Source organism: Oncorhynchus tshawytscha, linkage group LG14 (assembly GCF_018296145.1).
Source record: "Oncorhynchus tshawytscha isolate Ot180627B linkage group LG14, Otsh_v2.0, whole genome shotgun sequence".
NCBI classification, from domain to species: Eukaryota; Metazoa; Chordata; class Actinopteri; order Salmoniformes; family Salmonidae; genus Oncorhynchus; species Oncorhynchus tshawytscha.
The window spans coordinates 32,049,854-32,061,844 of NC_056442.1; the positions used below are offsets into that span (position 1 = coordinate 32,049,854).

The 11,991-nt window shown below is 42.5% G+C and overlaps 1 long non-coding RNA gene across 6 annotated transcripts; it reads right to left on the reverse strand.

Moving 5' to 3' along the window:
* Nucleotides 1-5,358: 5,358 nt before the first annotated feature.
* On the reverse strand, nt 5,359-11,968 carry LOC112267031. Of its 6 annotated transcripts, none has more exons than XR_002956046.2 (5): nt 11,836-11,968; nt 7,009-7,091; nt 6,429-6,571; nt 5,959-6,028; nt 5,359-5,749 (listed from the first exon to the last, which is right to left on the reverse strand). It is a non-coding gene; the product is annotated as an uncharacterized LOC112267031 (long non-coding RNA). The 6 variants fall into 6 exon arrangements; XR_002956047.2 differs by lacking the exon at nt 11,836-11,968 and adding an exon at nt 10,417-11,824; XR_002956045.2 differs by lacking the exon at nt 11,836-11,968 and adding an exon at nt 7,291-7,336.
* Nucleotides 11,969-11,991: the final 23 nt, after the last annotated feature.

Consider the following 11,991-nt stretch of genomic DNA (forward strand, 5'->3'; position numbering starts at 1 on the left):
GGTTATTTTAGGGGATTTCTACACTGGCAATTGTAGAGAATTAATCTGTGTCTGGGAAACCAGCCCTTAATGAGCAAGTACCCCAGACCCCAATCGTGGGGTCAATTGTAAGTGCATTTGACTGCATGGCATATTGTTTACCCAGTAACTTGTGAACTGATGTACATGTAGTCTAATCCTTTTGTTTAACCAGTAATTTATGTGAACATGTACATGTAGTCTAATCATTTTCATATTGTTTACCCAGTAACTGATGTGCATGCTTAATTTAATCATTTTCTGTACAGTGAGTGTTTTGTCCATTATGGGATTTAATCCAATTCTGTTCTTCACATTCTTACTGACAAAAGCAACATAAAGGTTGAAATAGGCAGCTTGGGTTGGTATCTTATGTCCTTATCAGGATATTACTTCCTTGGACCACGTTGATCATGTTCAGCTTCGTGTTGGAGAAGTGGTACTTCCATTGCATCCACTTCTTCATCAATAACAAAGGTGAATACCATATCTGACACTTGCATTTCCAAGAAACAGCACAAGTTGTCTGACTTGCTGTCGGTGCATATTTACCCCCTTCTGTCTACAGTCGGCTCCTTTCACCTTACCACTCAAACACGCCAAGTGAATCAAGTCGTCTCCATTCTAACCAGATATTCCTTGAAGGGAAACACTTAAAGATGCACTATGCAGAAATCACTCCGCTAAAATTCTAATAGCTCGCCTAATAACTTAACAAGAAGCATAGAAACAGTGCACATAAAACAGATCTATCCCTTCTTACGAGTTCCTTTCAATGAGAATAAGAGAAATATAATTTAGTGGGCCGCCCACAAAGTTACATATTGCAGCTTTAAGATGTTTAATGCAACTGGACCATGCTGTGCTAGTTGGACGTCACTAGTTACCACAGCCACAAAGTCATAAACCCTGCTAATTTATACAATTTATCTTCTTAAAATGTGATTTTAAACCTAACCACACTGCTAACCTTATGCCTAACCCTAACCTTAAAACCACCAAAAAGCTAATTTTAGTTTCCATACATTTTTATGACAGCGACTCTAATCTCAGAATGTTGAAGAAATTCAGTGTGTCCCAGAGGGGCCTTACAGTGTTCTACAGGAGCACCATCAGCAGAGCATACTGTCGGGATGTATCACAGCCTGGTGCGGCAACTCCACCACCAAGGACCGCAAGGCGCTACAGAGGGTGGTACGTTCAGCCGAACACACACTGCCTGCCCTCCAGGTCAGCTACAACACCAGGTGTTGCAGGAAGGCCAAAAAAAATCATCAGGGACCCCAGCCATGGCCTGTTCTCCAGTTTCCATCACTCGGCCATGGGCAGTATAGGAGCATCATGGCAAAAACTGTAAGACTGGCCAATAGCTTCTATCCCCAGACCAACAGGCTGCTGAATAGCCACCACTAATCAGCTACCCCTTTTCACTGCACCCTGTAATTACATCTGCAACCCTGTACATGTGACTATTAAACTCATCTAAAATCGAATTATGATTTTGTGGCTGTGGTAACTAGTCGAAACCCTGCTAGTCTGTCTGCATTCAAAACAACTGGGAACCTGGAAATCTCAGACTTCTGAGCGATCAAGACAACTGTGAACACCTGACGGTCATTCAAATCGGAATTCCAAGTCAGACACTCAGCATCTTTCTAGAACTCCAACATTCCGACCTGAAGCTCACTGACGTCGTGATTTGACCTTTTTTCCACCTACGTTTAAAGTTATCTTGAAAGCACCCTGCTGTGAGTCACGTGGGTCACGTCTTGTTTAATTATTTCCTTCTCTACTCTTTTGTGTTTGTCAAGTGATCTGTGTGTATGGGCTGGTGGGACCTTCAGCCTGTGTATTTGTAGTTTGAGAATTTAACAATTACTGTGTAAAAAAAAAACATATTCCACGTTGAATGATTGGGCCTTAGGAGTTCACATCAGTGTCTAAGTTATTATATACACTGCTCAAAAAAATAAAGGGAACACTAAAATAACACATCCTAGATCTGAATGAATTAAATATTCTTATTAAATACTTTTTTCTTTACATAGTTGAATGTGCTGACAACAAAATCACAACGTGGCGTTGGTGGATGGAGCGAGACATGATGTCCCAGATGTGCTCAATTGGATTCAGGTCTGGGGAACGGGCGGGCCAGTCCATAGCATCAATGCCTTCCTCTTGCAGGAACTGCTGACACACTCCAGCCACATGAGGTCTAGCATTGTCTTGCATTAGGAGGAACCCAGGGCCAACCGCACCAGCATATGGTCTCACAAGGGGTCTGAGGATCTCATCTCGGTACCTAATGGCAGTCAGGCTACCTCTGGCGAGCACAAGGAGGGCTGTGCGGCCCCCCAAAGAAATGCCACCCCACACCATACTGACCCACCGCCAAACCGGTAATGCTGGAGGATGTTGCAGGCAGCAGAACGTTCTCCACGGCGTCTCCAGACTGTCACGTCTGTCACATGTGCTCAGTGTGAACCTGCTTTCATCTGTGAAGAGCACAGGGCGCCAGTGGCGAATTTGCCAATCTTGGTGTTCTCTGGCAATTGCCAAACGTCCTTACAGTTGGGCTGTAAGCACAACCCCCACCTGTGGACATCGGGCCCTCATACCACCCTCATGGAGTCTGTTTCTGACCGTTTGAGCAGACACATGCACATTTGTGGCCTGCTGGAGGTCATTTTGCAGGGCTCTGGCAGTGCTCCTCCTGCTCCTCCTTGCACAAAGGCGGAGGTAGCGGTCCTGCTGCTGGGTTGTTGCCCTCCTACGGCCTCCTCCACGTCTCCTGATGTACTGGCCTGTCTCCTGGTAGCGCCTCCATGCTCTGGACACTACGCTGACAGACACAGCAAACCTTCTTGCCACAGCTCGCATTGATGTGCCATCCTGGATGAGCTGCACTACCTGAGCCACTTGTGTGGGTTGTAGACTCCGTCTCATGCTACCACTAGAGTGAAAGCACCGCCAGCATTCAAAAGTGACCAAAATATCAGCCAGGAAGCATAGGAACTGAGAAGTGGTCTGTGGTCCCCACCTGCAGAACCACTCCTTTATTGGTCTATTCCATTTGCACAACAGCATGTGAAATGTATTGTCAATCAGTGTTGCTTCCTCAGTGGACAGTTTGATTTCACAGAAGTGTGATTGACTTGGAGTTACATTGTGTTGTTTAAGTGTTCCCTTTATTTTTTTGAGCAGTGTAGGTTACGGTCTCATGTATTATCCAGGTAATGCTCCAAATGTCACCTAATAAAATAACTATTGTCGTTTAATTCTGTGAGCTGGACATGGGAAGAAAAATGTTAATTGAAGGCATATTAGGCTTTTTAGTCTGAAAAGGAACATTACAACCGTTTCTATATAATTTGTGCTACATAGGTGCAGACAGCAAAACGGATGTATTTTCTGTCACATTGGGTGCATCCAAATAACCTCTCCATCAAGTGTACTTGTTCACTTCCCTTCACTGATATGAAAGGAAATGTCTGGTATTATACAATGGTTGGGTCTAATCCTGAATGCTGAGTGGTTAAAAGTGCATTTCAGCCGGTGTCTATTCCACAAGTCACCACTGGCTAAATCTATGACGTTAAAATGCCTATTTACTCTGTTCCATCTGACTGTGCAATCCACTGTCTCATCCGCCCAGGAAGGGAAGTTATAACCTTGATCTCCACTCTAAAAAGCATTTAGACAGGATCTCACATTTCTTTTAGACTAACATTTAGTTTAACTGTGGAGATTTGTATAAACCTTGCTGGCTGTTGCTGGGCAACACAGACTTTCAACTCCCTCCAAAGATTTTCTATGGGGTTGAGATCTGGAGACTGGCTAGGCCACTCCAGGTCCTTGAAATGCTTCTTACGAAGCCACTCCTTCGTTGCCCGGGCGGTGTGTTTGGGATCATTGTCATGCTGAAAGACCCAGCCACGTTTCATCTTCAATGCCCTTGCTGATGGAAGTAGGTTTTCACTCAAAATCTCACAATACATGGCCCCATTCATTCCTTCCTTTACACGGAGCAGTCGTCCTGGTCCCTTTGCATAAAAACAGCCCCAAAGCATGATGTTTCCACCCCCATGCTTCACAGTAGGTATGGTGTTCTTTGGATGCAACTCAGCATTCTTTGTCCTCCAAACACAACGAGTTGAGTTTTTACCAAAAAGTTATATTTTGGTTTCATCTGACCATATGACATTCTCCCAATCTTCTTCTGGATCATCCAAATGCTCTCTAGCAAACTTCAGACGGGCCTGGACATGTACTGGCTTAAGCAGGGGGACACGTCTGGCACTGCAGGATTTGAGTCCCTGGCGGCGTAGTGTGTTACTGATGGTAGGCTTTGTTACTTTGGTCCCAGCTCTCTGCAGGTCATTCACTAGGTCCCCCTGTGTGGTTCTGGGATTTTTGCTCACCGTTCTTGTGATCATTTTGACCCCACGGGGTGAGATCTTGCGTGGAGCCCCAGATCGAGGGAGATTATCAGTGGTCTTGTATGGCTTCTATTTTCTAATAATTGCTCCCACAGTTGATTTCTTCAAACCAAGCTGCTTACCTATTGCAGATTCAGTCTTCCCAGCCTGGTGCAGGTCTACAATTTTGTTTCTGGTGTCCTTTGACAGCTCTTTGGTCTTGGCCATAGTGGAGTTTGGAGTGTGACTGTTTGAGGTTGTGGACAGGTGTCTTTTATACTGATAACAAGTTCAAACAGGTGCCATAAATACAGGTAACGAGTGGAGGACAGAGGAGCCTCTTAAAGAAGAAGTTACGGGTCTGTGAGAGCCAGAAATCTTGCTTGTTTGTAGGTGACCAAATACTTATTTCCCACCATAATTTGCAAATAAATTCATTAAAAATCCTACAATGTGATTTTCTGGATTTTTTTTTCTCATTTTGTCTGTCATAGTTGAAGTGTACCTATGATGAAAATTACAGGCCTCTCATCTTTTTAAGTGGGAGAACTTGCACAATTGGTGGCTGACTAAATACTTTTTTGCCCCACTGTATACAAAGGTAAAACAAAACAAACCTAGCTTGCAGTCTTTGCTGCTTCAGTTAGAAGTTATTGTGTTAGCTGTGTTGTTGGCTAGCTCTTCTGCTCAACAGTGTCCTAACGAGAGAGCACATTTTCGATGCCAGGCGAAATCATGCCTCATTATCTCGTTGGGTCGCGTCGATAGATACAAAACAAAAAGAACGAGCGACTTGGTCGCGTCTCGAGCAACCCTAGATTTGTGTAGGGACTATATCTTGTGGAAGGATGAAATTGTACAAATAAATGTATAAAAATAACGTTTTTAATGAAAATGTCGATCATTATTTGAATATGTTGGTAACCCGTGTACAAGTGATAATGCCCTCGAAGCTGGTGTTTGTTGGATATATTGGCATGGTTTGCCAGTCCTCGATTTGGTCTCGGGCCTAACAACACCATGCCAACATATCCAACAAACACCGGCTTCTTGGGAATTATCACTATAAATATGGAAACTCCCAATATCCCAGGCAAACAACAATCCAATGCTTTTAGATTTGTGGGAAGTAGTGAATGCACACTTCAGCAGGAAGGCAAGATTATTGGGCCATACACCCCGGCTCTCTAAGGAGGTTCCATCATGGATGTGGTGTCGTTAAGTTAGGTCTCTCCACAGGCTACTGGGGCTTTGCCTGTCTTGGAGCATTGATTCACCGAGCAGCACAGCAAGAAAGGGCTGAGGTGGCCATACTGAAAAGGGAGAGCAGAGGACACGGTTCAGGATGCAGATGATCCTGGGTAAACGCCAGTTGAAGTATTTGCGGAGTAGCTTTATTTCCTATGATAATAAACAGTTCCTGATTGCTTTTGGGTACCATGTTACAATTGTAATTATATTGCTATTACAGAGCTATCACAGCAACAATGCTAAGGTGTTACCTTTCTAAAGTGGTACCTACCTTCTGGATGCAGAAGTCTGGGGAGAAGAGAGAGCACTGGAAGATAACCCCGTCGACCTGCAGCGTTTTTCTGCACAACACAAAGTAAACATCAAAGGGATTATACATTTAGCATATCAGACAACCCACACAATTTGTGCATTGACCTAATGTAGTGTGGAATCCATTTTTAGAAATGTGTGTCGCAATATGAATACACAAGTAAAACACTTGGGAACAAAATGACTTTGCTATATAAACAGAAACAACCAATGTTGCCTTCATGAAAAATGCTTTGGTGAACCTGTTCCTGAAGAGCTTCCCTCGTGTAGGTTTTCACTCCAACCCCTGTTGTAACTAACCTGATTCAGTTTATCAACAAGCTAATTATTAGTATCAGGTGCGCTAGATTGGGGTTGGAGTGAAAACCTATGGACGGTAGCTCTCCGGGAACAGGGTTGGAGAGCCCTGCCGTGTTTGCACTAACATACCTTGAAGCAGTGGGAGGAGTCAAACTACAGCTGACAAGGGTAGTCAGACACACTTCCCTTGTAGGTCACTATTGCGATTGACATCTCAAGCTTTTTGGGCAATTTGAAGAGCCGGTAAGTGCCAGATGCATAGCTAATATCACCTGCAACACATTGGAAATGGACGTGACTGCCTAGGATTAGGGCTGTAAAGGTGACCACATTACTGCCACACCGGCGTTCATGAGTCATGATTGCAGTTCAATTCCATGTGACCGTTTAGTCACGGTAATTAGGCTTCTCTAAGCTCTGATGCTGCTGATGGTCATTACTAGCCTACCAAACGTGCTAACTGCCTGGTACTCCACACTATTGTCCCTCTAATCACTCTGACATCACTGCAAATGTCATCGAAATTCTAATCAAAACACTTCATGAGAGCCCATGAGCTCATGTTGCGCAACATTTATTTAGGCTATGCAATTGCGTGAGAAAACTGAGGATCCAATCAGCTTTCGATAGGCTAGGCCAACTATATTTATTTCTCAACCTTCCAAATTTTAAGCACATTGCTTATCTTTGAAACAGGAGTTTTGCTTACCTGGCTGGCATCAAAATGAAACATGGGAAAAACATCCTCCATTCGCAATTTAAGTGCAGTCATGTATTTTATTCTCTCTGCCCCTGTTTTGAGACAGGAGCATGATAATGGTCAAATTTCACACATGCAGTACCAGTCAAAGGTTTAGACACACCTACTCATTCAAGGATTTTTCTTTATTTTTACTATGTTCTACACTGTAGAATAATGGTGAAGACATCAACTATGAAATAACACATATGGAATCATGCACACTCAATGCATTCTCTCAACCAGCTTCACCTGGAATACTTTTCCAACCGTCTTGAAGGAGTTCCCACATATGCTGAGCACTTGTTGGCTGTTTTTCCTTCACTCTGCGGTCCAACTCATCCCAAACTATCTCAACTGATACAGCACTCCATCACTCTCCTTCTTGGTCAAATAGCCCTTACACAGCCTGGAGGTATGTTGGGTCATTGTCCTGTTGAAAAACAAATGATAGTCGCACTAAGTGCAAACCAGATAGGATTGCATATAGCTGCAGAATGCTTTGGTAGCCATGCTGGTTAAGTGTGCCTTGAATTCTAAATAAATCACCTGTCACACCTCCTCCTTAATTCACAGTGGGAACCACACATGGAGAGATCATCCGATCACCTACTCTGCATCTCACATGACACAGTGGTTGTAACCAAAAATATCACATTTCTAATGTCCATTGCTTGTGTTTCTTGGCCCAAGCAAGTCTCTTCTTATTATTGGTGTCCTTTAGTAGTGGCTTCTTTGCAGCAATTCGACCGTGAAAGCCTGATTCACGCCTTTTCCTCTGAACAGTTGACGTTGAGATGTGTGTTACTTGAACTCTGTGAAGCATTTATTTGGGCTGCAATATCTAAGGCTGGTAACTCTAATGAACTTATTCTCTGCAACAGAGGTAACTCTGGGTCTTCCTTTCCTAAGGCGGTCCTCATGAGAGCCAGTTTCATCATAGTGTTTGATGGTTTTCCGACTGCACTTGAAGAAACTTTCAAAGTTCTTGAAATTTTCCGTATTGACTGACCTTCATGTCTTAAAGTAATGATGGACTGTCGTTTCTCTTTGCTTATTTGAGCTGTTCTTACCATAATATGGACTTGGTCTTTTACCAAATAGGGTTATCTTCTGTATACCACCCCTACCTTGTCACAACTCAACTGATTGGCTCAAACGCAATAAGAAGGAAAGAAATTCCACAAATTAACTTAACATGACACACCTGTTAATTGAAATGCATTCCAGGTGACTACCTCATGAAGCTGGTTGAGAGAATGCCAAGAGTGTGCAAAGCTGTAATCAAGGCAAACCCTGGAATGAGTAGGTGTCCAAACTTTTGACTGGTACTGTATATTATTTAGAATATGTTACGTTTAAATCAAAAATAGTCTGATGGGTGACAATATTAGCCTATCACCTGTGAATGATATATTACGGCTTGTGAATGATGGCCAGCTTAAGGCAAACAGTGCATGCTTTTTTTTTGCAACTTTTTCTAATCAGTCACACACCTCATGTAGCCTAGCCCATAGGTCTATATGTTTTGATAAGGTTTGTATCACACCTCATGTAGCCTAGCCCATAGGTCTAGAAGGTTTGTATCACAACTAAAGTGGCAAAATAACTTCTTAAAATTAATCCGATTTACAAAGGGTGTAGAGCCTGACATGCATACGCAGCATGTGAGTTTCATGTTTGGGGAAGATAAGAATGCTCCTTTATAATAAAAGCATTACATGCATAATCTCATTTGTGGTCCCTTTTGAGAATGGTGTTTTCCTGGTAATACTGCTGTGTGCGCATTGCTGAACTTATAATGTGAAGAAATTGCCTAATAGTTTATCAACATTTTAAGCTAACCGTTCTCATCTGTTGCATCAGGCTCACAGCTTAAAACAGTTTGTTGAATGCTTGTGGTTGTATTAATTTGGGACAGTAGATTGACATAGGCTAGTGCTTTTGCTTTTCGTTAGGCCTACTCATCTTGTTGGCTGACAAAAAGTAAATGTGGACAGTTCTTCCAAAATCTTCAATATGCGCCTCGGAATTGGATAAGGATGCACGCAGTTGCCTCCCCGATGTGTCTGTCTTCACTTGTAGCCTGTAAGAAAGACCTGATCACGTGACTGAGAGCCATGTGAGTGAGAGGTGCTTCGGCATGCAGCGGGGAGAAGGGGATCATAATTATTATATTCAGCCCAAGGGCACAAAAGGGATGGATTTTTGCAGGGGGGGATTAAGGCCACACAAAGGTGATACAGCCAGGTAATTTGAGGCATTGTCAAGTGCTTGTCAGATTGTGAATGAGAGACTGATGAAGTGTGTACAGTCTGCACAAAAAAACAAAGCAGAGCTCATGCCTTTCATCTAACTTTTTACAAATCATCATTAGAGTCGCATCATGCAGCCTTACAATGTATTAAAAATCTAAACATATAGCCCAACATTTGTATCACAACTAAAGTTACATTAATAACTCTAAATGAAGCATAGGAGTACCCATTTCTCTGTTAACCGCTCAACACAGAATAGCCGCATGTGCGTCCTCCCTCAAATCATTTGTAGAAAATATATTTCCTATTTAATTCAGCTGTTAATTAATGGTCAATTACCGTGAGACCGGCAGTTATTTGCTTGACAATCACCGGCTGACAAAATGCTATGACCGCCACAACTAGGCTTACATTTTTTATACTAACTGTTTCTAGACGACATGAATAAATGTGTTATTAGTGAAGTTAGGTTAACGTAAGAACTGCATACTGTTTCCATCCTATAGTAAGCAGCCTTAAGACAGTAATGGAGATGCATGTACCAGCTTTCTTTTGAGCTCGCAGTTGTGGACCTCGATGTGACTGGCTGAGATGAGGTGAGGAGTGCTGAAGCCCACCTCCTGGACCAATGAGATGAGGTCTCACCAACAGAGGGTGGTACGATCTGCCCAACGCATCACCGGGAGGGCAAACTACATGCCCTCCTTTAATAATGTTATTTAATAATACATATTTTGCATTACTCATCTATATATACTGTATTCTATTATATTCTACTGTATCTTAGTCTATAAGAATATTTATATATTCTTAATTCCATGCCTTTACTTAGATTTGTCTGTATTGGGTATTTGTTGTGAAATTGTTAGGTATTACTTTTTGGATATTACTGCACTGTTGGGAGCTATAAACAAGCATTTCGCTACACCTGCAATAACATATGATAAACACGTGACCAATAAAATTTGATTTGAAAATTACTAAAGTAAAATTTAAAAAATAAAGTGTTATTTTGGACGGAGTATTTGCAGTACACTACACTCTAACTACAATTATACTACAGCGTTCTTCAGTTATACTGTACACTGACGGCACTTATTTTTAGTAAGGGTAAACTTACCTTGACATTGCCATGCACTTGTTTTGTTACAATCTGGACACAGAAATGCGGACTGTAGTGAAGGGGTAATGTCCGGGAAAAGTACTTAAGCTGTCCTCTCATCTGTTAGTGATAAAATACGTAATATTTTGAAAGCTTTTGGTTTCTTTTAAAAATGTGTAGAACAATTACCGCAAGAGAGTGGCGACAGCATACTATGTAGAAAAATCGATGCGAGAACTTGGTGCGCCACTTTTTGCGCGTGCCTGGGCTTCTTCTTCGGTAAGCTTTATCTTCGGTTCACAATTCATCGTCATGATGCATTACCGCCACCGACTGTACTGGAGTGTGGTCCAGAGACAGGGAGAAACTAAATCCTGCCAGCCCCGTTCATCTTAAAAAATATATAAAATATTTGAGACTATAACCAATGAAGTTCTACTCAATATACTTTTAAAACTAATTTCCTGTATCTCCTTCTCCCTCATACTAGCTCTCATCCTCTCCTTTTCCTTCTGATACTGCCATACTGTAGCAATGCATGCTCCATGGTCTGTTTCCTGGCAATAATCACACTTTCCTGTTGGGTGTTTTCCTATCCCTTTTAAAGTCTTATTCAACCGGTTGTGTCCCACACTTAACCTTGTAAAAATAGCCATCTCTCTTCTGCCCCTTCATGCTGTCCTCCCGTCCCAGACTTTCCTCTGTACTTGAAATAAATCCCTGTCCTTCATAGCTCTATTCCACTGCTCCTGCCATCGTGGCACCATCACTGTCAATATCAGGCTTTTTGCTTCTGCCTTGCTCATTGAAACTATAACATCCCAACTACTAAGTGCTTGTTTAGCCACAACATCAACTGCCTCATTCCCCTACACCCCCACATGGACTGGGACCCAAGTGAATCTGATATGTATACCCATCTGTCTAATAGTGCCATGAGTTTGTAGTACCTCATAAAGCAGGTATTGTCTGCTACATGAGCTAAAGGACTGCTGACTCATCAACACCTCACATCAATCACAGCAAATAACTACTCTGTCTGGCTTGACTTCCGCCACCCACTGCAAGGCCAACAGTATGGCCATCAGCTCAGCCGTATATACAGCCAGATGATCTGTAATACGTTCCTGCACTACAAATGCTGACCCAGTATGTCGTGTTCTTGGATCTTTGAAACCATCTGTGTAAATGGCCACAAAATCCTGATACACAGTATCCAGATGGATTAACACCCTCCCTATCTTTCCGTAGTCTCTCCAACACTAGTAGATCAACCTCTGGAGGTGGGAGTAGCCATGGTGGATTTACAGGAATAGCTGCATGCCTGGTCTGTGGCGGTATCATGGTAGGTACTTAAAGATATAAAACGTCTTACTTTAGCTCCGTTTAACAATGAGTGTAGCTACATACATGGTTGTAATCTGATAACAAACCTACCTTGACATTGTCATGCACTTGTGTTGACGTGTTGACAAATGTATGTTTTTTAGAGGCAGACACAGGATGAACTTTGAAACCCAAACATCCTGTCCAACTGACGAAACTTCCGTTTCTTCATCCGGGGACTTTGAATTAGTGCGCTTGTCTTCTACG